The sequence below is a fragment of the Pelobates fuscus genome, chromosome 6, assembly GCF_036172605.1.
Source record: "Pelobates fuscus isolate aPelFus1 chromosome 6, aPelFus1.pri, whole genome shotgun sequence".
Lineage (NCBI taxonomy): Eukaryota > Metazoa > Chordata > Amphibia > Anura > Pelobatidae > Pelobates > Pelobates fuscus.
In genome coordinates this window covers 202,121,709-202,148,278 of record NC_086322.1, presented here as the reverse complement: position 1 = coordinate 202,148,278, position 26,570 = coordinate 202,121,709, and the positions used below count along the sequence as shown (strand labels likewise).

At 39.7% G+C, this 26,570-nt stretch overlaps 9 non-coding genes across 9 annotated transcripts; all 9 read right to left on the bottom strand.

The window, feature by feature from the left end:
- Positions 1-18,658: 18,658 nt before the first annotated feature.
- Positions 18,659-18,731, bottom strand: TRNAF-GAA (transfer RNA phenylalanine (anticodon GAA)). The gene has a single exon. It is a non-coding gene; the product is annotated as a tRNA-Phe (tRNA).
- A 764-nt stretch (positions 18,732-19,495) lies between these two features.
- Positions 19,496-19,568, bottom strand: TRNAF-GAA (transfer RNA phenylalanine (anticodon GAA)). Its single transcript has one exon. It is a non-coding gene; the product is annotated as a tRNA-Phe (tRNA).
- Positions 19,569-20,332: 764 nt separating this feature from the next.
- On the bottom strand, positions 20,333-20,405 carry TRNAF-GAA (transfer RNA phenylalanine (anticodon GAA)). The gene has a single exon. It is a non-coding gene; the product is annotated as a tRNA-Phe (tRNA).
- A 765-nt stretch (positions 20,406-21,170) lies between these two features.
- TRNAF-GAA (transfer RNA phenylalanine (anticodon GAA)) lies at positions 21,171-21,243 on the bottom strand. The gene has a single exon. It is a non-coding gene; the product is annotated as a tRNA-Phe (tRNA).
- Positions 21,244-22,008: 765 nt separating this feature from the next.
- On the bottom strand, positions 22,009-22,081 carry TRNAF-GAA (transfer RNA phenylalanine (anticodon GAA)). Its single transcript has one exon. It is a non-coding gene; the product is annotated as a tRNA-Phe (tRNA).
- A 1,739-nt stretch (positions 22,082-23,820) lies between these two features.
- Positions 23,821-23,893, bottom strand: TRNAF-GAA (transfer RNA phenylalanine (anticodon GAA)). Its single transcript has one exon. It is a non-coding gene; the product is annotated as a tRNA-Phe (tRNA).
- A 901-nt stretch (positions 23,894-24,794) lies between these two features.
- On the bottom strand, positions 24,795-24,867 carry TRNAF-GAA (transfer RNA phenylalanine (anticodon GAA)). Its single transcript has one exon. It is a non-coding gene; the product is annotated as a tRNA-Phe (tRNA).
- Positions 24,868-25,632: 765 nt separating this feature from the next.
- TRNAF-GAA (transfer RNA phenylalanine (anticodon GAA)) lies at positions 25,633-25,705 on the bottom strand. Its single transcript has one exon. It is a non-coding gene; the product is annotated as a tRNA-Phe (tRNA).
- A 765-nt stretch (positions 25,706-26,470) lies between these two features.
- TRNAF-GAA (transfer RNA phenylalanine (anticodon GAA)) lies at positions 26,471-26,543 on the bottom strand. Its single transcript has one exon. It is a non-coding gene; the product is annotated as a tRNA-Phe (tRNA).
- Positions 26,544-26,570: the final 27 nt, after the last annotated feature.

Genomic DNA, 26,570 nt, shown 5'->3' with positions numbered 1-26,570 from the left:
CCAGAACATACCAGACTATATATGTCCCGTTTTTTTTTTTTTGTTTTTTTTTGAATGGGCATTAAATAGTCTAATAAATCTGTCTAATAATATTCACAATAAGGTAAAATATGGGAATAAAGATATCAAATGATATTTGGTATATTTTGGCAGGGAAAACTAATACACAGAATGACTAGAGATAAATTAAGTACTAAGGGGTTACTTTAAAGAAAATAGCACTAAAAAACTAGATAAAGAGAACACGAAAATATAATAATATAGAATTGAGCACAAATTGTGTAATTCATATTTGTAGTACATTAAATCCTATGTTGAATCTCAACCTATCACAGTTATTAGAACAAATCAGAGTACATAGATTGATGCTTTTTTGGGGGGGGAAGTCTTCACTTCTCAGCCCCTCTCACCTATAGACTTTAATAGTCTGTTCTATGCTTATCAGCGTAAACACCCTGGGGAGGCGGTGTTCTACCAACATTTTTTTTTCTTTCTGATTGTTTATGGCTGAACATACATGGGGTATCATGTCAGCCATAAAGGGGAGTTTTTACTCCTATGCGATAGGGTTGTATAAAACCCTAGGTTATCCTCCGCTCCCCACCTCCCTATGCCGCCCGAGTCTCCCGACCGACACACACGAGACCCTACACTGTAGCCCCCAGACAAAGGACCAGACAGCCGATAGATAAGAGACATTCCGAGATATAGGGGATAGCTGGGCAGGCCCGCAGGGAACAGGAATGACATTGCTCTGGGTACCATTAGAAACGCGCTAGAGGTAGTGAAAACGGAATAACAGAGTTTCTAGTCTGATATAAGCTATTGCTGTCATCAATGTATGCAATGATGGAATTGATGGTAAATGTGACTCTTTGTAGGTGTGTGTACCGATACGCCAAACAGCAAAGGGTGCAAAGACACCCAATCAGTATATTGTTTTGATCGGGCCGCGGAGCGGACGCCCACCTCCCGACAGACCCGGCACAAATAAGACCGAGTCATATTGGTTTTGGATATATTATTGTTTATTTCTTTTAATTTATACTACTTTTTGATCCTCTGACTGTGCAGACCCTAGTTTTCTATCGTACCCCATTCATACCCCGAGCACCTGCACGACACAATACAAACACTGCCACATGGAACTATTGTACTGGGGGGAGACCTAAACTCGACACCCTGCCCTGCAGTCGGCTGCAGTACACAGACAGGGCATATGAAGCCACAAAGAGTAGGGGGCCAGGACAAACTACTGGCCAAATTAATTCAAAAGATGAAACTCCTAGACCCCTGGAGGCTACAACACCCGGGGCAGAGGGACTATATGTTTTACTCGGCGGCGCACTCCTCATATTCCCGGATCGACCTGTTCCTGGTTAACCAAGTAGGGATCCCATGGATCCAAACAGCAAGAATTAACCTTATAACGTGGTCGGACCACGCTGACATCGAGCTAACACTGAGACTCCCAGGTCCGAAACCCCCATGGAAATGGAGGTTAAACAGCACACTTATAAAAGACCCAGAGGTGACAAAAACAATACGAACTGACGGCCTATTTTGCCACAAACGATATGCCAGACGTAACCCAATCCACTATCTGGGCTGCCCATAAGGCAGTCATTAGGGGTACCCTTATAAAAATAGCGACAAGACGTAAAAAGCTAAAAGCAGAAACCTTATTCGAGCAACAAAAAGCGTTGAGAAAAGCCAAAGCCAGACATAAACAGACACCCACAACACAGGACTCCAGGACCTTAAGAAGCTGCGCCACAAAATTAGGACCACTGTAGTAGAGGAGCTAGGAAGGTAGCTAGTTCGTAAAAAAATGCCTCTATTATGAACGCTCCAATAAAATGGACACCCTACTAGCCAGGGCACTCAATACCGAACCATAACAGCAGTATGAAAGAAATTAGGACAGATAACCCATAACCCTGTTGATATCAACCAGATCTTCACGGAGCTCCTCTCCAACATATGCAATCATTCCCCGGAGCTGACTTGCAGTAACGGGAATTACACACGAGCGGTCACAGACTACATTACCAAAACCAACTTGCCGCAAGTAAAGCCGGAGGTTTTACAAACAATCAGAGCGCCCATAGATGAGCAGGAGGTGGGCAGGGCGATCACCGCCCTCAAAGGCAATAAAGCCCCGGGTCCAGAAGGCTTTGATGGTTCCTATTATAAAATCTTGAGGGACACATTGATCCCAAGACTAGTGAAAGTATACGTGGAATGGATGAACGGGGAATACCCACACCTGGAAATGCTTACAGCTGACATCTCACTTATCCCAAAACCAGGAAGGGACCCAACAGAAGCAATGAACTATAGACCCATTTCACTGATAAACCTCGACGTTAAGGTGTTCGCGAAAATCCTTGCGACACGGTTGAACCCCCTCCTAACGACCAACAATGCAATTATACGAGAAGACACGGAGGGCAGCAGATCTCATATGGTGGGCGGTGAGGACTCGGACGCCTTCTCTGATCCTATCGCTGGACGCGGAGAAGGTGTTCGACAGGGTGCTATGGCACTACCTCTTCACGCTGCTAGAGAACATACGAATGCCCGGTCCTTTTATAAACGGAATAAAAGCCCTATATTCAGAACCCAGGGCACAGACCACCGTGCCGGGAGCAGCCCAAACCCCTTTTAGACCCAGGAATGGCACCAGACAGGGATGCCCCCTGTCTCCCCTGCTGTTCGTCCTAGCGCTCGAGCCACTCCTACATAAAATAAGAGAAGACAAGAACATAACGGGAATACGAATGGGAGGGGAAGACTACAAGGTTATCCGCATATGCGGATGACGTAATGGTCACAATTACCAAACCCCTACAATCCCTGCCCCGACTCCTGTCACTACTGGGGGAGTACGGACACATTTCGGGCTATAAAATTAACCTGGAAAAATCGATGGCTATGCCAATCAAAATGGATGTGGAAGAGACCAACACCTTGATAGCTACATTTCCCTTCAAACTTACACAATCCAATATTAAATACCTAGGGATTAAATTTACGGCCAACCCAGATAATCTATATAACGCAAACTATTCACCTAGTTTCCAATCACTAAGTCGGGAAAAATGGCAAGAAAAACCAAACTCATGGATAGGCAGACTACATGCCGTTAAAATGACACTACTCCCCAGACTACTGTTTTCTTCCAAGCCCTACCAATTAAAGTGACCAAACAAGATCTAATGCCACTACAGAGAAATATAGACAACCTTATTTGGGCACGAAAACATCATAGAATAGCCAGACAGGTGCTGTATAGGCCGAAATCTAAGGGGGGGATGGGTCTCCCAAATCTGTATCAATACTATCTGGCGGCCCAACTGAATCAGATAATAGCGTGGCACTCGCAGGAGGGTTCCCACCGATGGGTAGACCTGGAAATGAAACTAATGTGCACAGACCTACCGCAATTCTGGATATGGGTACCTAAACAAGACAGACCGCCCTTGCGCACCACTTGTCCTGCGATTCTCAATTCCATAGGAATTTGGGACCAGACGGCCACAAAATACGCCCTAAAAAATACACCCTTGCCATTAAGTCCATATCTGCGTAACAAAGCATTCGAACCTGGGTTGAGCGCTCGAGATTTCCGGGGAATAGAGAACACCAGGATGCAGAGATATTGTCGTACGAGAACGGGGACTTTAGAACGTTTGACAACCTAAAAACCCTAGCACCTTTGACCATGAAAGATGTATTCAGACACATACAATTGCGAGACTTTGCTAAAAAACCCAGAAATAAAAAGGGTCTCACACAAACAAATGACGTTTTACGAACAGCTTTGTAATCAGGAAGTTGTGCAGAAGGCCCTAATCATAATAATATACACACAACTCAGCGCACCAGACAAAGACGCAGAATGCCCCAAGGTATATAAAACAATGGGAGACGGACCTGGGCGGGGAGATAGAGGGAGAGGATTGGGCGGACATATGGGAGGCGACTGCTAAGACATCCATATGTGTACTACAACAAGAACAATCCTATAAAATGCTAATGAGATGGTACACCACACCGGAACAACTGTGCAGAATGGGCAAAACCATGACTGACACATGCTGGAAGGGATGTGAACACAGGGGCACCTTCATACACCTGTGGTGGGAGTGCCCGGGGGGTCAACATGTTCTGGAAGCAGGTACAGACACTACTGACAGAAGTTCTGGAGAGACATATAAATCTCGATCCATGGTCCGTCCTGTTATCCAGACCCATAGATGGCCTTCCCAGAAAAGAGCAACAACTCTTTAACAAAATAACCCTGGCAGCCAGAAGGGCACTGGCGCAAGCCTGGATGAAGCCCACATTCCCTACAAACAATAAAGTGATAGTAAATATCAAAGATACATACCTAATTGACAAGCACACAGCCCAAATTAGAAACACGGAGACGTCATTCCATAAAATCTGGCAACCATGGGAAGAATACGCAAACGAGTAAACCCATTAAAACCAGAGCACTCCCCCCCGTTTTTTTTTTTCTTTTTCTTTCTTACCCAAAACAGATCGCTGACAAAACCAACAAGGAGACAGTGCTGGACAAAACCTTGCCACACCTTGCACGCTAAGGAAACACCCCAATAGGTAGAGATGAGAGGGGTAGCACCAAAACACGACACTGGTACAAAGCCCATAATAGAAGACCTACTACCACCCCAGTTGGAGGACCAATACCAGAAAATACACACTAACCCCCAGGGCCTAATAACAAAAGCAAAACGGAAACAAAAATTGCTGACATAAATAAAAAAAACTTCCAAGAACATAACGCAGGGTGGGCGGAGTGTAAGGGCTAAGGAATCACACAGATACACATGATCCTAGAGCCCCGCCCCACATGGGCATTAACTAAAAGTAACAGATAGTGCCGATAACCCAAACTAACCAGAACATCCATAAACAACCCTTGTAGATAAAACGAACGCTATGGAGACAAAGGGTCTGCACGGTCTTATTTTATTTTATGTTATTATAGACTTTGATATGACTTACATGTTTAAACGGACAAGTTATGTCCACGAAAAATGAAAAGATCAGCAGACCGCTACTTAAAAAACACAATGTAACACCTCTTCTCTTCTGTAACAAGCAACGTATGCAATTAACGATTACCGACCTTTGCTCAAGCCAAAGTATATCGTAATGCCGTTATGTGTGCCGAGACAAAAATTAAGAGCTTACAAAGGGGAAATAGGAAAAAATAAGAAAGATACAGGGATGGGCACGTCTAGCTATTACTGGGTACTCAGATCAAACTCAGCCACGCTAAAGAATTCAACTGAAGAAAAAAAAAAGACTAATTTATTGATTAGAAGAATATTAGGTTGGCTAGACATGTGGAGCATTTTTTAAGGAAAAACAATACAAGCTTATATAGACGAGATGAGCATGTAGGTCGTAGATTATGTTAATGTTATGAGTTATTATTTTTAAAAAAAATCTTGGCAGGTAGCCAAATAAGCCTATTACTACTATAATGGTTAGATATTAGTGATGTCCTGAACAGTTCGCCGGGAACCGTTCGCTGGCAAACATAGCGTGTTCGCAGTCGCGAACACGCGCGATGTTCGGTCTACACCCTATTCGTCATGGAGGTGGGAGGGTCTGGGAGGGAGGGTCTGCTGCTGATTGGCTGTGATGTGTCTGCTGACTGTGAGGTACAGGTTCAAAGGTTACTCAATGATGACGAATAGGTGGCGGACCGAACATCGTGGCGAACTGTTCGGGACATCACTATTAGATATGCATTGTATAACTACGTATGAATATGTTTGAAACTTATTGGGCTTTTGCATAAGCCGTAATGCTAATGTTACCTGGCTACTTTTGTCAAGACGAAAAAATAAAGAATTAAAAAAAAAAACTAGGTTTGTGTTTATGTGTGTGTCCCGGTACGGCTATGTGGCTCTTGTAAAGGTGTCTCTGCCAGGGACCAGTAAAAGAGAGAAAGGGCTATCATCTAAAAATTTTCCAATAGATAAAAAAAAAATCTAATTTTTTCACTAAATGTGCAAGGTATTAATTCGCCCCCAAAAAGATAAACACTGTTCAGATTTCTTGAGAAAGAAAGAGTTGAAATTTGTGGCCGGCCTGCAAGAGACCCACTGGAGGGTTGAGGACTATTCTAAGATAAAATCCAGAAATGTTCTTCTCATTCTTGGGGCTTCTTTAAAAGTAAAAAGGAAAAGAGGTGTGGCTATTTTTGTTCTCAAAGGAATTGGATGTAAAGATTTTATTTCAAAAGTGCGGAGGGAAGATATATAATTGTAGTAGGAGATATAAATAATGTATCATATACGATCGTTAATATATATAAACCTAACCAATCTCAAACTAAATTTATAAAGAATATCTTTTTTATTATTATTATTATTATTATTATTATGTTATTATTTATATAGCGCCAACAAAGTCTACAGCGCTGTACAGTGGGTGGACGAACAGACCTGTAGTTGTAACCAGACAAGTAAAGAAACAGAAAAGTTTAAACAAAGTTCTGTGGTAGTGATGGGGGATTTCAATTGTGTCATGGACCCAATGTATGATTGTAAAAATATGGGGGTTCCTAAAATCAATAGAAATACTCAAAATAGCCCTGAAAAGATGAGACAATTAATAAGAAACCAAGATTTGCTTGATTTTTGGCATGTGTTATACCCAAAGGAACTCGATTTTACTCATTTTTCAAAAACTCATCTTGTGTATTCAAGAACTGATCTTGTACAGAGTGATTTTAACCTGTCCAATTAAAAAGGTATTCATAGTAACTAATCCTTGGTCGGATTATAATGGAATAGTTTTAGATATTCAAAATTCGTACATGAAACAGAGAAAGCAATGGAGATTAAATGATCAAATTCTTACAAAAAAAAAAGTAATTTGGACTTTCTAAAGACAATGACAGATCTATATTTTAGGGAGAATAGAGACACTGAGGTGGACACACCAGTTATATGGTGTGCCTACAAAAGTGTGATTAGGGGTAACATAATTAAAATAAGGTCTAAGGACAAAAGAGATACATTTTATAACCTCCCGAAATTAAATATAGAATTGCATGGTTTAAATAGTCAAAATAAATTAAATCCATCTAACACTACCACAGCGAATATAATGGCAAAGGAAAACAATACTATTCTTATGTTACAAGATCCCTGTAAATCTATGGAAGAACTGATGAAAGAGATTAAAACGTTTTCTCTTTGTTCTGTCTATAAGTTAAATATGGAAAAGTCAGTGGCTCTTGCAAGTAATATGTCCTCTGATATTAAAGAGAATGGGTCCAAGTACAGATCCCTGAGGTACCCCACTGGTGACAAGCCCAAGCTTCGAATATACTCCATTGACTACAACCCTCTGTTGCCTGTCGCTCAGGCAGTGCCTCACCCATTCAACAATATTGGAATCCAAACTTAAAGATTGCAGTTTATTGATAAGCCTTATATGTGCAACAGTGTCAAAAGCCTTACTGAAATCTAGGTAAGCAATGTCTACTGCACCACCCTGATCTATAATTTTAGTTACCCAATCAAAAAAATCAATAAGATTAGTTTGGCATGATCTCCCTGAAGTAAACCCATGTTGTCTCTGATCTTGAAATCCATGTGTTTTTAGATGTTTAGCAATCCTATCCTTTAACATGGTTTCCATTACTTTCCCCACTACTGAAGTAAGGCTTACTGGCCTATAGTTGCCCGACTCCTCCCTATTACCTTTCTTGTGAATGGGCACAACATTCGCCAACTTCCAATCTTCTGGGACTACTCCTGTTATCAATGATTGGTTAAATAAATCTGTTAATGGTTTTGCTAGTACACTACTGAGCTCTTTTAATAGCTTTGGGTGTATTCCATTAGGGTCCATTGACTTATTTGTCTTTACTTTTGACAGTTGAAATAGAACCTCTTCCTCTGTAAACTCACGTGTAATAAATGACTAATTTATCCTTTTTTGTTCCCGTAAGTTTATTTGTAATTGTCCTATTTATAGTTAAATCCCCTCTCATAATATTGTAAAGTGCTACGGAATCTGTTGGCACTATATAAATGGCAATAATAATAATAACAGCAGCCTGAGGGAAAACCCCTCTGCCATTTGAGGACTCTCACATGTTGCTGTTTCCTGACTTACCGAGGAGCCCACATGAACTAGACACACATGTGGGCCGGTTGGGCCTGACGGAACCGCGGACGGAGTCCACGACAACCCTAACCCGGCTGGACCCCTCTACAGTAAGGGACTTTATACAGATCATCTCAATGCACCATGCCAGTGAGCGACACAGCCTAAGAAACCTACACAGACACATCCTTTAGGATACCACAAACTCCGCCATCACAACCCGTAGTTATACGAGTGTTATTTTGTTTAATGGTTATTGCTTTGCTTTTGGATATCACAATCTTGAATGCGTTACATATATAGAAAGGTCAGAGTGGGCTGATCTATCTTCCCATTTACAATCTTATCTTATATCATTACAGCCTTCTGCAAATGGGCCCGCACACCGTACGGACATATGATGGAGATGTCCCTACTAGCGCTAGCTCTGACCTCTCCCCCACCCCCCTCGCTGCTATTCATAATAGAGTTACGATAACCTGCAGACGTAAACCCCTGGAGGGGGACACCCCCACCCCCCCCCGGCACACTTAAGCCTCTGCAAGTCACACTGTTCCTGAACGCAAGTCACACTGTTCCTGAACAGACCTTATCAGTATGTCCAGTGGGGCTTCTCTTATTGTGTTTAACCTGTTGACTAACTTGTTATAAAAAAAATCACTCTGCATGTTGCTGATTACAAGCCAATATATATATATACTTTTGCTAATGTATGTGAATTCTCAGGGCATCAGCCCACATAATGTATCTCTTTTTTACATGCTGAGTGACCAAAATAAAGAATTAAAAAAAAAGAAGATTCGCAAAAAGAAAGTTGGCATGCTATTGAAAAATAATTAACTGGCATACAAGATTTAGGTGCTATTTTTTGGTGTACCAACAACATAGAAAAAGGGGAGTTGGAAGGTTCATTGATAATCCAGGACCTTAAATTTATTTGGGATAAATTGAGGAAAAGCCTAAATATAAATAACAAAATATTAATGAATAGAGCTTTAAAATACATAGGATTTCATATACCAGATATTAAAGGACCACTCTAGGCACCCAGACCACTTCAGCTTAATGAAGTGGTCTGGGTGCCAGGTCCAGCTAGGGTTAACCCATTTTTTTTTTTTATAAACATAGCAGTTTCAGAGAAACTGCTATGTTTATAAATGGGTTAATCCAGCCCTCAAATCCTCTAGTGGTTGTCTCACTGACAGCCACTAGAGGCGCTTGCGTGATTATCACTGTAAAAAATCACAGTGAGAGCACGCAAGCGTCCATAGGAAAGCATTGATAATGCTTTCCTATGAGACCGGCTGAATGCGCGCGCAGCTATTGCCGCGCGTGCGCATTCAGCCGAATGGGAGGAGAGGAGGAGGATCGGAGGAGAAGAGCTCCCCGCCCGGCACTGGAGAAAGGTAAGTTTTAACCCTTTACTCTCCCCAGAGCCCGGCGGGAGGGGGTCCCTGAGGGTGGGGGCACCCTCAGGGCACTATAGTGCCAGGAAAACGAGTATGATTTCCTGGCACTATAGTGGTCCTTTAATGTAAAAATTCACTAGACACAGGAATAACTAAAAATAACGATTTGTTCAACAACAAAGAAATAAATCCTTTGAGTTATGATGTAAAGAAAACAATTTGCCTAACAATTCGTTTTTTACTTATCTAAGATTAAAGGTATATTTGAAAAAAAAACATCTCCTTGTGAATAACTACAAAAATTAATAAGAATCTAGAAATTCTGCAAGAACAAGCGGATATGAAACACATGATATCAAATCTGTATATTTATTAAGAGTGTAAACCTGAAGTATCCTTTTTAGCTATAAAAAAAATGTGAAAGAGACTTATCTATAGTAATCTCTCGTGAGTGCTGGTTGGGATCTTTTAGAAAGATACAAAAAACAAGTGATTGTTTAAATTTGGTTGAAACTCATTACAAGGTACTTAACCGATGGTACCTTGTGCCGTCTCGGATTATGAAGATGTTCCTTGAGAGGGGGGATAGGTGTTGGAGATGTGAGAGATAAAAAGGGGACTTTATGCATATATGGTGGCAATGTGATCAAATTCAAATATTTTGGAGGAGCAGGTGTAAAAATGTTTATACAATATGCAAATTCAAACTAAGATGTAAACCAGAGATTTGTCTCCTGCATATAGATCCCCAAGAATGGCCTACACATATAAGACACATAATTATTCATATTCTGGTAGCAGCAAAATTAAGAATAGCAAGGTACTGGAAATCTTTACTAACCCCCACCTGGCCCATAGTTATAAATCAAGTGCTATTCCACCTCAAAATGGAATCGGGAATTTCTAATCAATTAAAAGAAGGTTTTAAAGGGGGAGAGGATTGGGATAAATGGATTAAGAGAATAGAGGAAATTGAAAAAGGTCTCTGAGGGAACAGCAAACAGTAAAATAAAATGGAAAATTAAAAAAAAAATAAAGCTGACTTTCTTTGAGTAGGTATTGACTGCACACTTATTTATTTTTATCCTTTTACCTTCTCTCTATGAAGATTGTGAGGAAGGGGAACATTATGCGTTCCCTTTCTTAATTAAGGTAGGTTCCATGGCAGAGACACCTAATTAGACACTAATGTCAATAATTTTTGTTAAGTGTTGTTTTAAGTTGTTATAGGTTTTAAATTCTTATTTCATATGTATAGAATTAGATATGAAAGATTGAACGTCTGCAGAAAGATTTCTATTTATAATCTTTTGGAAAAACCTGTATTTGAGGATAGACTAACTGGACAACAGCTTATTTAGGTTTATAATTTAAGTATATGCAGGTGATACTCGAAAAATTGGAATATCGTGAAAAAGTTCATTTATTTCAGTAATGCAACATAAAAGGGAAACTAATATATGAGATAGACGCATTACATGCAAAGCAAGATAGTTCAAGCAGTGATTTGTCATAAGTGCAATGATTATGGCTTACAGCTCATGAAAACCCCAAATCCACAATTTCAGTAAATTAGAATATTACATGCAATCAATATATCAAGGAGTGTACATAGAACAATATCGGACCTCTGAAAAGTATAAGCATGCATATGGACTCAGTACTTTGTTTGGGTCCCTTTTGCAGCAATTACTGCCTCAATGCGGCGTGACAAGGAAGCTTTCAGCCTGTGGCACTGCTGAGATGTTATGGAAGACCAGGGTGCTTCAATAGCAACCTTCAGCTCTTCTTCATTGTTCGGTCTCATGTCTCTCGTCTTTCTCTTGGCAATGCCCCATAGATTATCTGTGGGATTCAGGTCAGGCGAGTTTGCTGGCCAATCAAGCACAGTAGTCCCACGGTCATTGAACCAGGCTTTGGAGCTTTTGGCAGTGTGGGCAGGTGCCAAGTCTTGCTGGAAAATGAAGTCAGCAACCCCATAAAGCTTATCTGCGGAAGGAGATAAAGTGCTCCAAAATCTCCTGGTAGATGGCTGCATTGACCGTGGACGTAATGAAGCACAGTGGACCAACACCAGCAGATGACATGGCTCCTCAAATCAACAAAGACTGTGGAAACTTCACACTGGACGTCAGGCATCTTGCAGTGTGTGCCTCTCTATTCTTCCTCCAGACTCTGGGTCCTCAGTTTCAGAAAAGAGGACTTTGGACCACTGAGCAACAGACCACGTCTGTTTTTTTTTAGCCCAGGTAAGACGCTTCTGACGTTTTTTGTTCAGGAGCGGCTTGACAAGAGGAATACGACATCTGAAGCCCATGTCCAGGATCCGTCTGTGTGTGGTGGCTCTTGATGCACTGACACTTTTGAATGACCTTTTCCTTACAATCCTCCCCAGGCTGCGGTCATCCCTGCTACTTGTGCACCTTTTTCTTACACACTTTTACCTTCCACATAACTTTCTATTAGTTTGCTTTGATGCAGCACTTTGGGAACATCCAACTTCCTTCACAATTACCTTTTGAGGCTTTCCCTCCTTATGGAGGGTATCAATGATGGTTTTCTGCACAACTGTCAGGTCAGCAGTCTTACCCATGATTGTGAATCCTACTGAACCAGACTGAGAGACAATTTAAAGGCTCAGAAACCCTTTGCAGGTATTATGGCTTACTTAGCAGATTAGAGTGGGACACTGCGAGCCTAGAACATTGCACCTTTCACAATATTCTAATTTACTGAGATTGTGGATTTAGGGTTTTAATGAGCTGTAAGCCATAATCATCGCAGTTATGACAAATCACGGCTTGAACTATCTTGCTATGCGTCTATCTCATATATTAGTTTCCCCTTTTACGTTGCATTACTGAAATATATGAACGTTTTCACGATATTCAAATTTTTCGAGTATCACCTGTACAATAGTAGACACAGTTATGTGCCAAGATTGTGTGTATTGTCGGGTTTCGGCATTGGTTGCAGTGTCCCATGATTTACTTTTAAGCATGGTTGCATTATCTGCATGTTCTTCACAATATTGCTAATGTTGAGCAGAAACATATTTACATCAGCATGTAAGTGATCACATATGTTACCTCTGGCTTGAATTAGATTAAAACTTCTTGGCGCTGGCATCTTTTTGTTGCTTTATTTTCTATGTTCAACTATCAACATGTTTAGGCAGGTGGGGGCCCTAAATTGTAATAAGGGGGGGACCTAGTGTCCTCCCCCCTGACCCCCACCCCTCAGCGGCAGGTGGGGGCCCTAAATACTAATAGGGGGGAACCTAATGTCCTCCCCCCTGGCCCCCACCCCTGAGCGGCAGGTGGGGGCCCTAAAAAAATGTGTCATCCCCCCAGGTGACTGGGGGTCCCCAAACCCCTAGTCACCCCCTCCCCCCAATAAAAATTATCCCCCTACCTACCGCCCTCACCTTAAAAACTAATGAGGGGGGACCTTTAACTAAGTACCTGTAAAAGATAAAAATAAAACTTACCATTCGATGTTTTCTTTCTTCTAAAATCTTATTTTTTCAGCCCCCAAAAAGGGCAAATAAAAAAACATAATAATTGACACAATTATAAAAAAAAAAAAAAACGAGCGCAAAAAAAAATAATCCATCTTCACCCATGGAGGGCTCCGCGCAGACTGAGCTCTGCAGAGCGGGGGAAGGCTTATAAAGCCTTGCCCCGCCCTGCAATTAGGCTCAGAGCACTCTGATTGGTGGGTTTAAGCCATCCAATCAGAGTGCTCTGACAAGTAAATGAAGAGACAGACAGGTAAGTCTCTACTTTACCTGTCACAGCACTCTGATTGGTTGGTTTGAAATCCACCAATCAGAGTGCTCTGTGTCATTTTACACAGCGTGGGAAAGTTCTTTGGAATTTTCCCACACTGTGTAATTTGACTCATAACTCTCTGATTGGTTACTTACTTTTTGTTTTGTTTTTTACAGTGAGCAGCCACAGGTTTAATATGCATGCCCCTACTCGCAGTATAGCGAGTAGGGGCATAATTTACTAATACTAAGTAATATTTACTTAGTATTAGTAAATTTAGCTGAAAGACCAATTTAGGTCTTGCAGCCTTTTAGTAGATAGCTCCCTAATACCATGGGAATTAGGGAGTTATCTACTTATTCATTACGGTCATTACATTGACAGGCTAAGTAACTTACATTTTATATGAATGTATGTTACTTGATTTTTGTAAGTGTTGCAAATGCTTACAGCTGAATCCTGGCTATGTTTGTATACTTTTTATTTAAAATTATTTGCAATGTAACATTCTTCTTCTTTCACTGGGTAAGTATATTAGTACTTAGGCAATACTGTGCTTCAGAACTTCGGCACTTTGGCACTTTGACACTTCGGAACTTCGGGACTTCGGCACTTCGACACTTCGGAATTCCGGTAATTTCGGAACTTCGGGACCTCGTCAATTTGCCACTTCGGCAATTCGGACATTCAGAAGTACCCGAATGTCCGAATTGTCCAAAATTCGTCCGAATACATATTCGGACCAAAACGAATTGCACATGTCAAAAAATGTTCACTGTTGGGAGAATGTTATCCGGCACATCCAAAGATCCCTAGTCGTGGCTATAACTTGATAATATTGGAGTGGAGAACTGTAAACTTAAAATGTCCAAACTTAAATCCCAAGCATTGGCAATGGTTTCTACTTTCTGAAACCTATTTAGTCTCACCTTTTAAGATCCGCTGTCCCTTTCAATATCTCAGTTTTGACAGCGTTACCGTCAAGATCGGGATATTTCTTATTAGGAAAACGTGCTTTAAACCTTCCACACACTAGTTATCCTCTTCAATAGTGTTGTCGCGAACCCGAAATTTTTTGGTTCGCGAACGGCAAACGCGAACTTCCGCAAATGTTCGCGAACCGGCGAACCGCGCGAACCGCCATTGACTTCAATGGGCAGGCGAATTTTAAAACCAACAGGGACTCTTTCTGGGCACAAAAGTGATGGAAAAGTTGTTTCAAGGGGACTAACACCTGGACTGTGGCATGCCGGAGGGGATCCATGGCAAAACTCCCATGGAAAATTGCACAGTTGATGCAGAGTCTGCTTTTAATCCATAAAGGGCAGAAATCACCTAACATTGACACCTGTCCTCTTTAAAATCTAAAGCTTAAGCTATTGTTAAAACAGATATGAGTGATGGCACTGACTGTGCAAATGGGCAAGGCATCCAACCTGACACAGAAGCTGGCAGGCAGGCAACTGCTCTTCTATTACAGTGAAAAAAAAATGATTTCTTTAAAATCTAAAGCTTAAGCTATTGTTAAAACAGATATGAGTGGTGGCACTGACTGTGCAAATGGGCAAGGCATCCAACCTGACACAGAAGCTGGCAGGCAGGCAACTGCTCTTCTATTACAGTGAAAACAAATTATTTATTTTAAATCTAAAGCTTAACCAATTGTTAAAACAGATATGAGTGGTGGCACTGGGCAAGTAGGCACAGTATCCAATGTGAACCTCACACAGAAGCTGGCAGGCAGGCACCTGCAAATACATACACAGGAAAAAAAAAAGCAGCCTGATGTTATAGCCCTAAAAAGGGCTTTTTGGGGTGCTGTCCTTACAGCAGAGATCAGATGAGTCCTTCAGGATTGTAGTGGACACTGAATACCCTAGCCTAGCTATCAATTTCCCTATCTAATCAGCAGCAGCTAAACTTTCACTCCTCTCACTAAGCATGCAGCTTCAGAATGAATCGAAAATGGATGCTGGGAGGGAGGTTGGAGGGTGTGGAAAGGAGGGAGTGCTGCTGATTGGCTGGAATGTGTCTGCTGACCGAGAGGCACAGGGTCAAAGTTTGCCCAATGATGACGAATAGGGGGCGGATCGAACTGCGCATGTGTCCGCCCGCCGCGGCGAACGGGAACACGCTAAGTTCGCCGGGAACTGTTCGCCGGCGGACAGTTCGGTACATCACTACTCTTCAACAACGAAATTTGGATCTCATCAGTGTGTTCAACATTCTAATAAATCACTGTAAATCAGTATATGTTGACGCTTGCACAACTTATATCTGTTCTGTAGTCACAAAACTTGATCCGAGTTAGTTTTTGGTTTTCAATATCTCAGTTTTGACAGCGTTACGTGAAAATGAGGATATTTCTTATTTGGGAAACGTGCTTTAAACCTTCCACACATTAGTTACCCTCTTCAACAACGAAATTGGGATCTCATCAATGTGTTCAACATTCTAATAAATCACTGTAAATCAGTATCTGTTGAAGCTTGCACAACTTATTTCGATGTTGAAGAGGAAAACTAATGTGTGGAGGGTTTAAAGCACGTTTCCCAAATAAGAAATATCCTGATCTTCATGGTAACGTTGTTAAAACTGAGATATTGAAAAGGACAGCTGATCTTAAGAGGTGAGACTAAGTAGGTTTCAGAAGGTAGAAACCATTGCCAATGCTTGGGATTTAAGATTGGGCATTTTAAGTTTACAGTTCTCCACTCCAATATTAGCAAGTTGTATCCACGACTAGGGATCTTTGGATGTGCCGTATAACATTCTTCCAACAGTGAATATTTTGATAGTTGAACATAGAAAATAAAGCAACAAAAAGATGCCAACGCCAAGAAGTTTTAATCTAAGTCAAGCCAGAGGTAACATATGTGATCACTTACATGCTGATGTAAATATATTTCTTGTCAACATTAGCAATAATGTGAAGAACATGCAGATAATGCAACCATGCTTAAAAGTGAATCATGGGACAATGCAGATAATGCAACCATGCTTAAAAGTAAATCATGGGACACTGCAACCAATGCCAAAACCCAGGATTGAACCAGGGACCTTTAGATTTTCAGTCTAACGCTCTCCCAACGGAGATATTTCGGCTTCTTGTTGAAGCAGTATTTTGGTTTTGGATCTGCGAGCATATTCCAAAAAAAAACCAACTCGGATCAAGTTTTGTGACTACAGAACAGATATAAGTTTGCAAGCTTCAACATATACTGATTTACAGTGATTTATTAGAATGTTGAACCCACTGATGAGATCCCAATTTCGTTGTTGAAGAGGACAACTAATGTGTGGAGGGTTTAAAGCACGTTTCCCAAATAAGAAATATCCTGATCTTCACGGTAACGTTGTCAAAACTGAGATATTGAAAGCCAAAAACTAACTCATATCAAGTTTTGTGACTACAGAACAGATATAAGTTGTGCAAGCTTCAACATATACTGATTTACAGTGATTTATTAGAATGTTGAACCCACTGATGAGATCCCAATTTCGTTGTTGAAGAGGATTTCTAATGTGTGGAGGGTTTAAAGCACGTTTCCCAAATAAGAAATATCCTGATCTTCACGGTAAAGTTGTCAAAACTGAGATATTGAAAAGGACAGCTGATCTTAAAAGTTGAGACTAAGTATGTTTTCTGACTACAGAACAGATATAAGTTGTGCAAGCTTCAACATATACTGATATACAGTGATTTATTAGAATGTTGAACCCACTGATGAGATCCCAATTTCGTTGTTGAAGAGGATAACTAATGTGTGGAGCACGTTTTCCAAAATTTAAACGTTGTCAAAACTGAGATATTGAAAAGGACAGCTGATCTTAAAAGGTGAGACTAAGTATGTTTCAGAGGGTAGAAACCACTGCCAATGCTTGGGATTTAAGTTTGGGCATTTTAAGTTTACAGTTCTCCACTCCAATATTATCAAGTTATAACCACGACTAGGGATCTTTGGATGTGCCGGATAACATTCTTCCAACAGTGAACATTTTGATAGTAGAACATAGAAAATAAAGCAACAAAAAGAAGCCAGCGCCAAGAAGTTTTAATCTAAGTCAAGCCAGAAATAACATCTGTGATCACTTACATGCTGATGTACATATGTTTCTGCTCAACATTAGCAATAATGTGAAGAACATGCAGATAATGCAACCATGCTTAAAAGTAAATTATGGGACACTGCAACCAATGCCGAAACCCAGGATTGAACCTGGGACCTTTAGATCTGAAGTCTAACGCTCTCCCAACTGAGATATTTTGGTTTCCCGTTGAAGCAGTATTTCGCTTTTGGATCTGCGAGCATATTCCAAAAAAAAACCAACTCGGATCAAGTTTTGTGACTACAGAACAGATATAAGTTGTGCAAGCTTCAACATATACTGATTTACAGTGATTTATTAGAATGTTGAACCCACTGATGAGATCCCAATTTCGTTGTTGAAGAGGATAACTAATGTGTGGAGCACGTTTTCCAAAAAATAAACGTTGTCAAAACTGAGATATTGAAAAGGACAGCTGATCTTAAAAGGTGAGACTAAGTATGTTTCAGAAGTTAGAAACCATTGCCAATGCTTGGGATTTAAGTCTGGGCATTTTAAGTTTACAGTTCTCCACTCCAATATTATCAAGTTATAACCACGACTAGGGATCTTCGGATGTGCCGGATAACATTCTTCCAACAGTGAAGATTTTGATAGTAGAACATAGAAAATAAAGCAACAAAAAGATGCCAACGCCAAGAAGTTTTAATCCAAGTCAAGCCAGAAGTAACATATGTGATCACTTACATGCTGATGTACATATGTTTCTGCTCAACATTAGCAATAATGTGAAGAACATGCAGATAATGCAACCATGCTTAAAAGTAAATCATGGGACACTTTTAATCTAAGTCAAGCCAGAAGTAACATATGTGATCACTTACATGCTGATGTACATATGTTTCTGCTCAACATTAGCAATAATGTGAAGAACATGCAGATAATGCAACCATGCTTAAAAGTAAATCGTGGGACACTTTTAATCTAAGTCAAGCCAGAAGTAACATATGTGATCACTTACATGCTGATGTACATATGTTTCTGCTCAACATTAGCAATAATGTGAAGAACATGCAGATAATGCAACCATGCTTAAAAGTAAATCATGGGACACTTTTAATCTAATTCAAGCCAGAAGTAACATATGTGATCACTTACATGCTGATGTACATATGTTTCTGCTCAACATTAGCAATAATGTGAAGAACATGCAGATAATGCAACCATGCTTAAAAGTAAATCATGGGACACTGCAACCAATGCCGAAACCCGGGATCGAACCAGGGACCTTTAGATCTTCAGTCTAACGCTCTCCCAACTGAGCTATTTCGGCTTCCCGTTTATGCAGTATTTCGCTTTTGGATCGGTGAGCATATTCCAAAACAAAAAAAACTCAGATCAAGTTTTGTGACTACAGAACAGATATAAGTTGTGCAAGCTTCAACATATACTGATTTACAGTGATTTATTAGAATGTTGAACCCACTGATGAGCTCCCAATTTCGTTGTTGAAGAGGATAACTAATGTGTGGAGCACGTTTTCCAAAAAATAAACGTTGTCAAAACGGAGATATTGAAAAGGACAGCTGATCTTAAAAGGTGAGACTAAGTATGTTTCAGAAGTTAGAAACCATTGCCAATGCTTGGGATTTAAGTCTGGGCATTTTAAGTTTACAGTTCTCCACTCCAATATTATCAAGTTATAACCACGACTAGGGATCTTCGGATGTGCCGGATAACATTCTTCCAACAGTGAACATTTTGATAGTAGAACATAGAAAATAAAGCAACAAAAAGATGCCAACGCCAAGAAGTTTTAATCTAAGTCAAGCCAGAAGTAACATATGTGATCACTTACATGCTGATGTACATATGTTTCTGCTCAACATTAGCAATAATGTGAAGAACATGCAGATAATGCAACCATGCTTAAAAGTATATCATGGGACACTTTTAATCTAAGTCAAGCCAGAAGTAACATATGTGATCACTTACATGCTGATGTACATATGTTTCTGCTCAACATTAGCAATAATGGGAAGAACATGCAGATAATGCAACCATGCTTAAAAGTAAATCATGGGACACTGCAACCAATGCCGAAACCCGGGATCGAACCAGGGACCTTTAGATCTTCAGTCTAACGCTCTCCCAACTGAGCTATTTCGGCTTCCCGTTTATGCAGTATTTCGCTTTTGGATCGGTGAGCATATTCCAAAACAAAAAAAACTCAGATCAAGTTTTGTGACTACAGAACAGATATAAGTTGTGCAAGCTTCAACATATACTGATTTACAGTGATTTATTAGAATGTTGAACCCACTGATGAGCTCCCAATTTCGTTGTTGAAGAGGATAACTAATGTGTGGAGCACGTTTTCCAAAAAATAAACGTTGTCAAAACGGAGATATTGAAAAGGACAGCTGATCTTAAAAGGTGAGACTAAGTATGTTTCAGAAGTTAGAAACCATTGCCAATGCTTGGGATTTAAGTCTGGGCATTTTAAGTTTACAGTTCTCCACTCCAATATTATCAAGTTATAACCACGACTAGGGATCTTCGGATGTGCCGGATAACATTCTTCCAACAGTGAACATTTTGATAGTAGAACATAGAAAATAAAGCAACAAAAAGATGCCAACGCCAAGAAGTTTTAATCTAAGTCAAGCCAGAAGTAACATATGTGATCACTTACATGCTGATGTACATATGTTTCTGCTCAACATTAGCAATAATGTGAAGAACATGCAGATAATGCAACCATGCTTAAAAGTATATCATGGGACACTTTTAATCTAAGTCAAGCCAGAAGTAACATATGTGATCACTTACATGCTGATGTACATATGTTTCTGCTCAACATTAGCAATAATGTGAAGAACATGCAGATAATGCAACCATGCTTAAAAGTAAATCATGGGACACAGCAACCAATGCCGAAACCCGGGATCGAACCAGGGACCTTTAGATCTTCAGTCTAACGCTCTCCCAACTGAGCTATTTCGGCTTCCCATTGATGCAGTATTTCGCTTTTGGACCGGTGAGCATATTCCAAAAAAAAAAACAACTCGGATCAAGTTTTGTGACTACAGAACAGATATAAGTTGTGCAAGCTTCAACATATACTGAATTACAGTGATTTATTAGAATGTTGAACCCACTGATGAGATCCCAATTTCGTTGTTGAAGAGGATAACTAATGTGTGGAGCACGTTTTCCAAAAAATAAACGTTGTCAAAACGGAGATATTGAAAAGGACAGCTGATCTTAAAAGGTGAGACTAAGTATGTTTCAGAAGGTAGAAACCATTGCCAATGCTTGGGATTTAAGTTTGGGCATTTTAAGTTTACAGTTCTCCACTCCAATATTATCAAGTTATAACCACGACTAGGGATCTTCGGATGTGCCGGATAACATTCTTCCAACAGTGAACATTTTGATAGTAGAACATAGAAAATAAAGCAACAAAAAGATGCCAACGCCAAGAAGTTTTAATCTAAGTCAAGCCAGAAGTAACATATGTGATCACTTACATGCTGATGTACATATGTTTCTGCTCAACATTAGCAATAATGTGAAGAACATGCAGATAATGCAACCATGCTTAAAAGTAAATCATGGGACACTTTTAATCTAAATCAAGCCAGAAGTAACATATGTGATCACTTACATGCTGATGTACATATGTTTCTGCTCAACATTAGCAATAATGTGAAGAACATGCAGATAATGCAACCATGCTTAAAAGTAAATTATGGGACACTGCAAGCAATGCCAAAACCCTAGATCGAACCAGGGACCTTTAGATCTTCAGTCTAACGCTCTCCCAACTGAGCTATTTCGGCTTCCCGTTGATGCAGTATTTCGCTTTTGGATCAGCGAGCATATTCCAAAAAAAAAAACAACTCGGATCAAGTTTTGTGACTACAGAACAGATATAAGTTGTGCAAGCTTCAACATATACTGATTTACAGTGATTTATTAGAATGTTGAACCCACTGATGAGATCCCAATTTCGTTGTTGAAGAGGATAACTAATGTGTGGAGCACGTTTTCCAAAAAATAAACGTTGTCAAAACGGAGATATTGAAAAGGACAGCTGATCTTAAAAGGTGAGACTAAGTATGTTTCAGAAGTTAGAAACCATTGCCAATGCTTGGGATTTAAGTCTGGGCATTTTAAGTTTACAGTTCTCCACTCCAATATTATCAAGTTATAACCACGACTAGGGATCTTCGGATGTGCCGGATAACATTCTTCCAACAGTGAACATTTTGATAGTAGAACATAGAAAATAAAGCAACAAAAAGATGCCAACGCCAAGAAGTTTTAATCTAAGTCAAGCCAGAAGTAACATATGTGATCACTTACATGCTGATGTACATATGTTTCTGCTCAACATTAGCAATAATGTGAAGAACATGCAGATAATGCAACCATGCTTAAAAGTAAATCATGGGACACTTTTAATCTAAATCAAGCCAGAAGTAACATATGTGATCACTTACATGCTGATGTACATATGTTTCTGCTCAACATTAGCAATAATGTGAAGAACATGCAGATAATGCAACCATGCTTAAAAGTAAATCATGGGACACTGCAACCAATGCCGAAACCCGGGATCGAACCAAGGACCTTTAGATCTTCAGTCTAACGCTCTCCCAACTGAGCTATTTCGGCTTCCCATTGATGCAGTATTTCGCTTTTGGACCGGTGAGCATATTCCAAAAAAAAAAACAACTCGGATCAAGTTTTGTGACTACAGAACAGATATAAGTTGTGCAAGCTTCAACATATACTGAATTACAGTGATTTATTAGAATGTTGAACCCACTGATGAGATCCCAATTTCGTTGTTGAAGAGGATAACTAATGTGTGGAGCACGTTTTCCAAAAAATAAACGTTGTCAAAACGGAGATATTGAAAAGGACAGCTGATCTTAAAAGGTGAGACTAAGTATGTTTCAGAAGGTAGAAACCATTGCCAATGCTTGGGATTTAAGTTTGGGAATTTAAATTTACAGTTCTCCACTCCAATATTATCAAGTTATAACCACGACTAGGGATCTTCGGATGTGCCGGATAACATTCTTCCAACAGTGAACATTTTGATAGTAGAACATAGAAAATAAAGCAACAAAAAGATGCCAACGCCAAGAAGTTTTAATCTAAGTCAAGCCAGAAGTAACATATGTGATCACTTACATGCTGATGTACATATGTTTCTGCTCAACATTAGCAATAATGTGAAGAACATGCAGATAATGCAACCATGCTTAAAAGTAAATCATGGGACACTTTTAATCTAAATCAAGCCAGAAGTAACATATGTGATCACTTACATGCTGATGTACATATGTTTCTGCTCAACATTAGCAATAATGTGAAGAACATGCAGATAATGCAACCATGCTTAAAAGTAAATTATGGGACACTGCAAGCAATGCCAAAACCCTAGATCGAACCAGGGACCTTTAGATCTTCAGTCTAACGCTCTCCCAACTGAGCTATTACGGCTTCCCGTTGATGCAGTATTTCGCTTTTGGATCAGCGAGCATATTCCAAAAAAAAAAACAACTCGGATCAAGTTTTGTGACTACAGAACAGATATAAGTTGTGCAAGCTTCAACATATACTGATTTACAGTGATTTATTAGAATGTTGAACCCACTGATGAGATCCCAATTTCGTTGTTGAAGAGGATAACTAATGTGTGGAGCACGTTTTCCAAAAAATAAACGTTGTCAAAACGGAGATATTGAAAAGGACAGCTGATCTTAAAAGGTGAGACTAAGTATGTTTCAGAAGTTAGAAACCATTGCCAATGCTTGGGATTTAAGTCTGGGCATTTTAAGTTTACAGTTCTCCACTCCAATATTATCAAGTTATAACCACGACTAGGGATCTTCGGATGTGCCGGATAACATTCTTCCAACAGTGAACATTTTGATAGTAGAACATAGAAAATAAAGCAACAAAAAGATGCCAACGCCAAGAAGTTTTAATCTAAGTCAAGCCAGAAGTAACATATGTGATCACTTACATGCTGATGTACATATGTTTCTGCTCAACATTAGCAATAATGTGAAGAACATGCAGATAATGCAACCATGCTTAAAAGTAAATCGTGGGACACTTTTAATCTAAGTCAAGCCAGAAGTAACATATGTGATCACTTACATGCTGATGTACATATGTTTCTGCTCAACATTAGCAATAATGTGAAGAACATGCAGATAATGCAACCATGCTTAAAAGTAAATCATGGGACACTTTTAATCTAATTCAAGCCAGAAGTAACATATGTGATCACTTACATGCTGATGTACATATGTTTCTGCTCAACATTAGCAATAATGTGAAGAACATGCAGATAATGCAACCATGCTTAAAAGTAAATCATGGGACACTGCAACCAATGCCGAAACCCGGGATCGAACCAGGGACCTTTAGATCTTCAGTCTAACGCTCTCCCAACTGAGCTATTTCGGCTTCCCGTTGATGCAGTATTTCGCTTTTGGATCGGTGAGCATATTCCAAAAAAAAAACAACTCGGATCAAGTTTTGTGACTACAGAACAGATATAAGTTGTGCAAGCTTCAACATATACTGATTTACAGTGATTTATTAGAATGTTGAACCCACTGATGAGATCCCAATTTCGTTGTTGAAGAGGATAACTAATGTGTGGAGCACGATTTCCAAAAAATAAACGTTGTCAAAACGGAGATATTGAAAAGGACAGCTGATCTTAAAAGGTGAGACTAAGTATGTTTCAGAAGTTAGAAACCATTGCCAATGCTTGGGATTTAAGTCTGGGCATTTTAAGTTTACAGTTCTCCACTCCAATATTATCAAGTTATAACCACGACTAGGGATCTTCGGATGTGCCGGATAACATTCTTCCAACAGTGAACATTTTGATAGTAGAACATAGAAAATAAAGCAACAAAAAGATGCCAACGCCAAGAAGTTTTAATCTAAGTCAAGCCAGAAGTAACATATGTGATCACTTACATGCTGATGTACATATGTTTCTGCTCAACATTAGCAATAATGTGAAGAACATGCAGATAATGCAACCATGCTTAAAAGTAAATCGTGGGACACTTTTAATCTAAGTCAAGCCAGAAGTAACATATGTGATCACTTACATGCTGATGTACATATGTTTCTGCTCAACATTAGCAATAATGTGAAGAACATGCAGATAATGCAACCATGCTTAAAAGTAAATCATGGGACACTTTTAATCTAATTCAAGCCAGAAGTAACATATGTGATCACTTACATGCTGATGTACATATGTTTCTGCTCAACATTAGCAATAATGTGAAGAACATGCAGATAATGCAACCATGCTTAAAAGTAAATCATGGGACACAGCAACCAATGCCAAAACCCGGGATCGAACCAGGGACCTTTAGATCTTCAGTCTAACGCTCTCCCAACTGAGCTATTTCGGCTTCCCATTGATGCAGTATTTCGCTTTTGGACCGGTGAGCATATTCCAAAAAAAAAAACAACTCGGATCAAGTTTTGTGACTACAGAACAGATATAAGTTGTGCAAGCTTCAACATATACTGATTTACAGTGATTTATTAGAATGTTGAACCCACTGATGAGATCCCAATTTCGTTGTTGAAGAGGATAACTAATGTGTGGAGCACGATTTCCAAAAAATAAACGTTGTCAAAACGGAGATATTGAAAAGGACAGCTGATCTTAAAAGGTGAGACTAAGTATGTTTCAGAAGTTAGAAACCATTGCCAATGCTTGGGATTTAAGTCTGGGCATTTTAAGTTTACAGTTCTCCACTCCAATATTATCAAGTTATAACCACGACTAGGGATCTTCGGATGTGCCGGATAACATTCTTCCAACAGTGAACATTTTGATAGTAGAACATAGAAAATAAAGCAACAAAAAGATGCCAACGCCAAGAAGTTTTAATCTAAGTCAAGCCAGAAGTAACATATGTGATCACTTACATGCTGATGTACATATGTTTCTGCTCAACATTAGCAATAATGTGAAGAACATGCAGATAATGCAACCATGCTTAAAAATAAATCGTGGGACACTTTTAATCTAAGTCAAGCCAGAAGTAACATATGTGATCACTTACATGCTGATGTACATATGTTTCTGCTCAACATTAGCAATAATGTGAAGAACATGCAGATAATGCAACCATGCTTAAAAGTAAATCATGGGACACAGCAACCAATGCCAAAACCCGGGATCGAACCAGGGACCTTTAGATCTTCAGTCTAACGCTCTCCCAACTGAGCTATTTCGGCTTCCCATTGATGCAGTATTTCGCTTTTGGACCGGTGAGCATATTCCAAAAAAAAAAACAACTCGGATCAAGTTTTGTGACTACAGAACAGATATAAGTTGTGCAAGCTTCAACATATACTGAATTACAGTGATTTATTAGAATGTTGAACCCACTGATGAGATCCCAATTTCGTTGTTGAAGAGGATAACTAATGTGTGGAGCACGTTTTCCAAAAAATAAACGTTGTCAAAACGGAGATATTGAAAAGGACAGCTGATCTTAAAAGGTGAGACTAAGTATGTTTCAGAAGGTAGAAACCATTGCCAATGCTTGGGATTTAAGTTTGGGCATTTTAAGTTTACAGTTCTCCACTCCAATATTATCAAGTTATAACCACGACTAGGGATCTTCGGATGTGCCGGATAACATTCTTCCAACAGTGAACATTTTGATAGTAGAACATAGAAAATAAAGCAACAAAAAGATGCCAACGCCAAGAAGTTTTAATCTAAGTCAAGCCAGAAGTAACATATGTGATCACTTACATGCTGATGTACATATGTTTCTGCTCAACATTAGCAATAATGTGAAGAACATGCAGATAATGCAACCATGCTTAAAAGTAAATCATGGGACACTTTTAATCTAAATCAAGCCAGAAGTAACATATGTGATCACTTACATGCTGATGTACATATGTTTCTGCTCAACATTAGCAATAATGTGAAGAACATGCAGATAATGCAACCATGCTTAAAAGTAAATTATGGGACACTGCAAGCAATGCCAAAACCCTAGATCGAACCAGGGACCTTTAGATCTTCAGTCTAACGCTCTCCCAACTGAGCTATTTCGGCTTCCCGTTGATGCAGTATTTCGCTTTT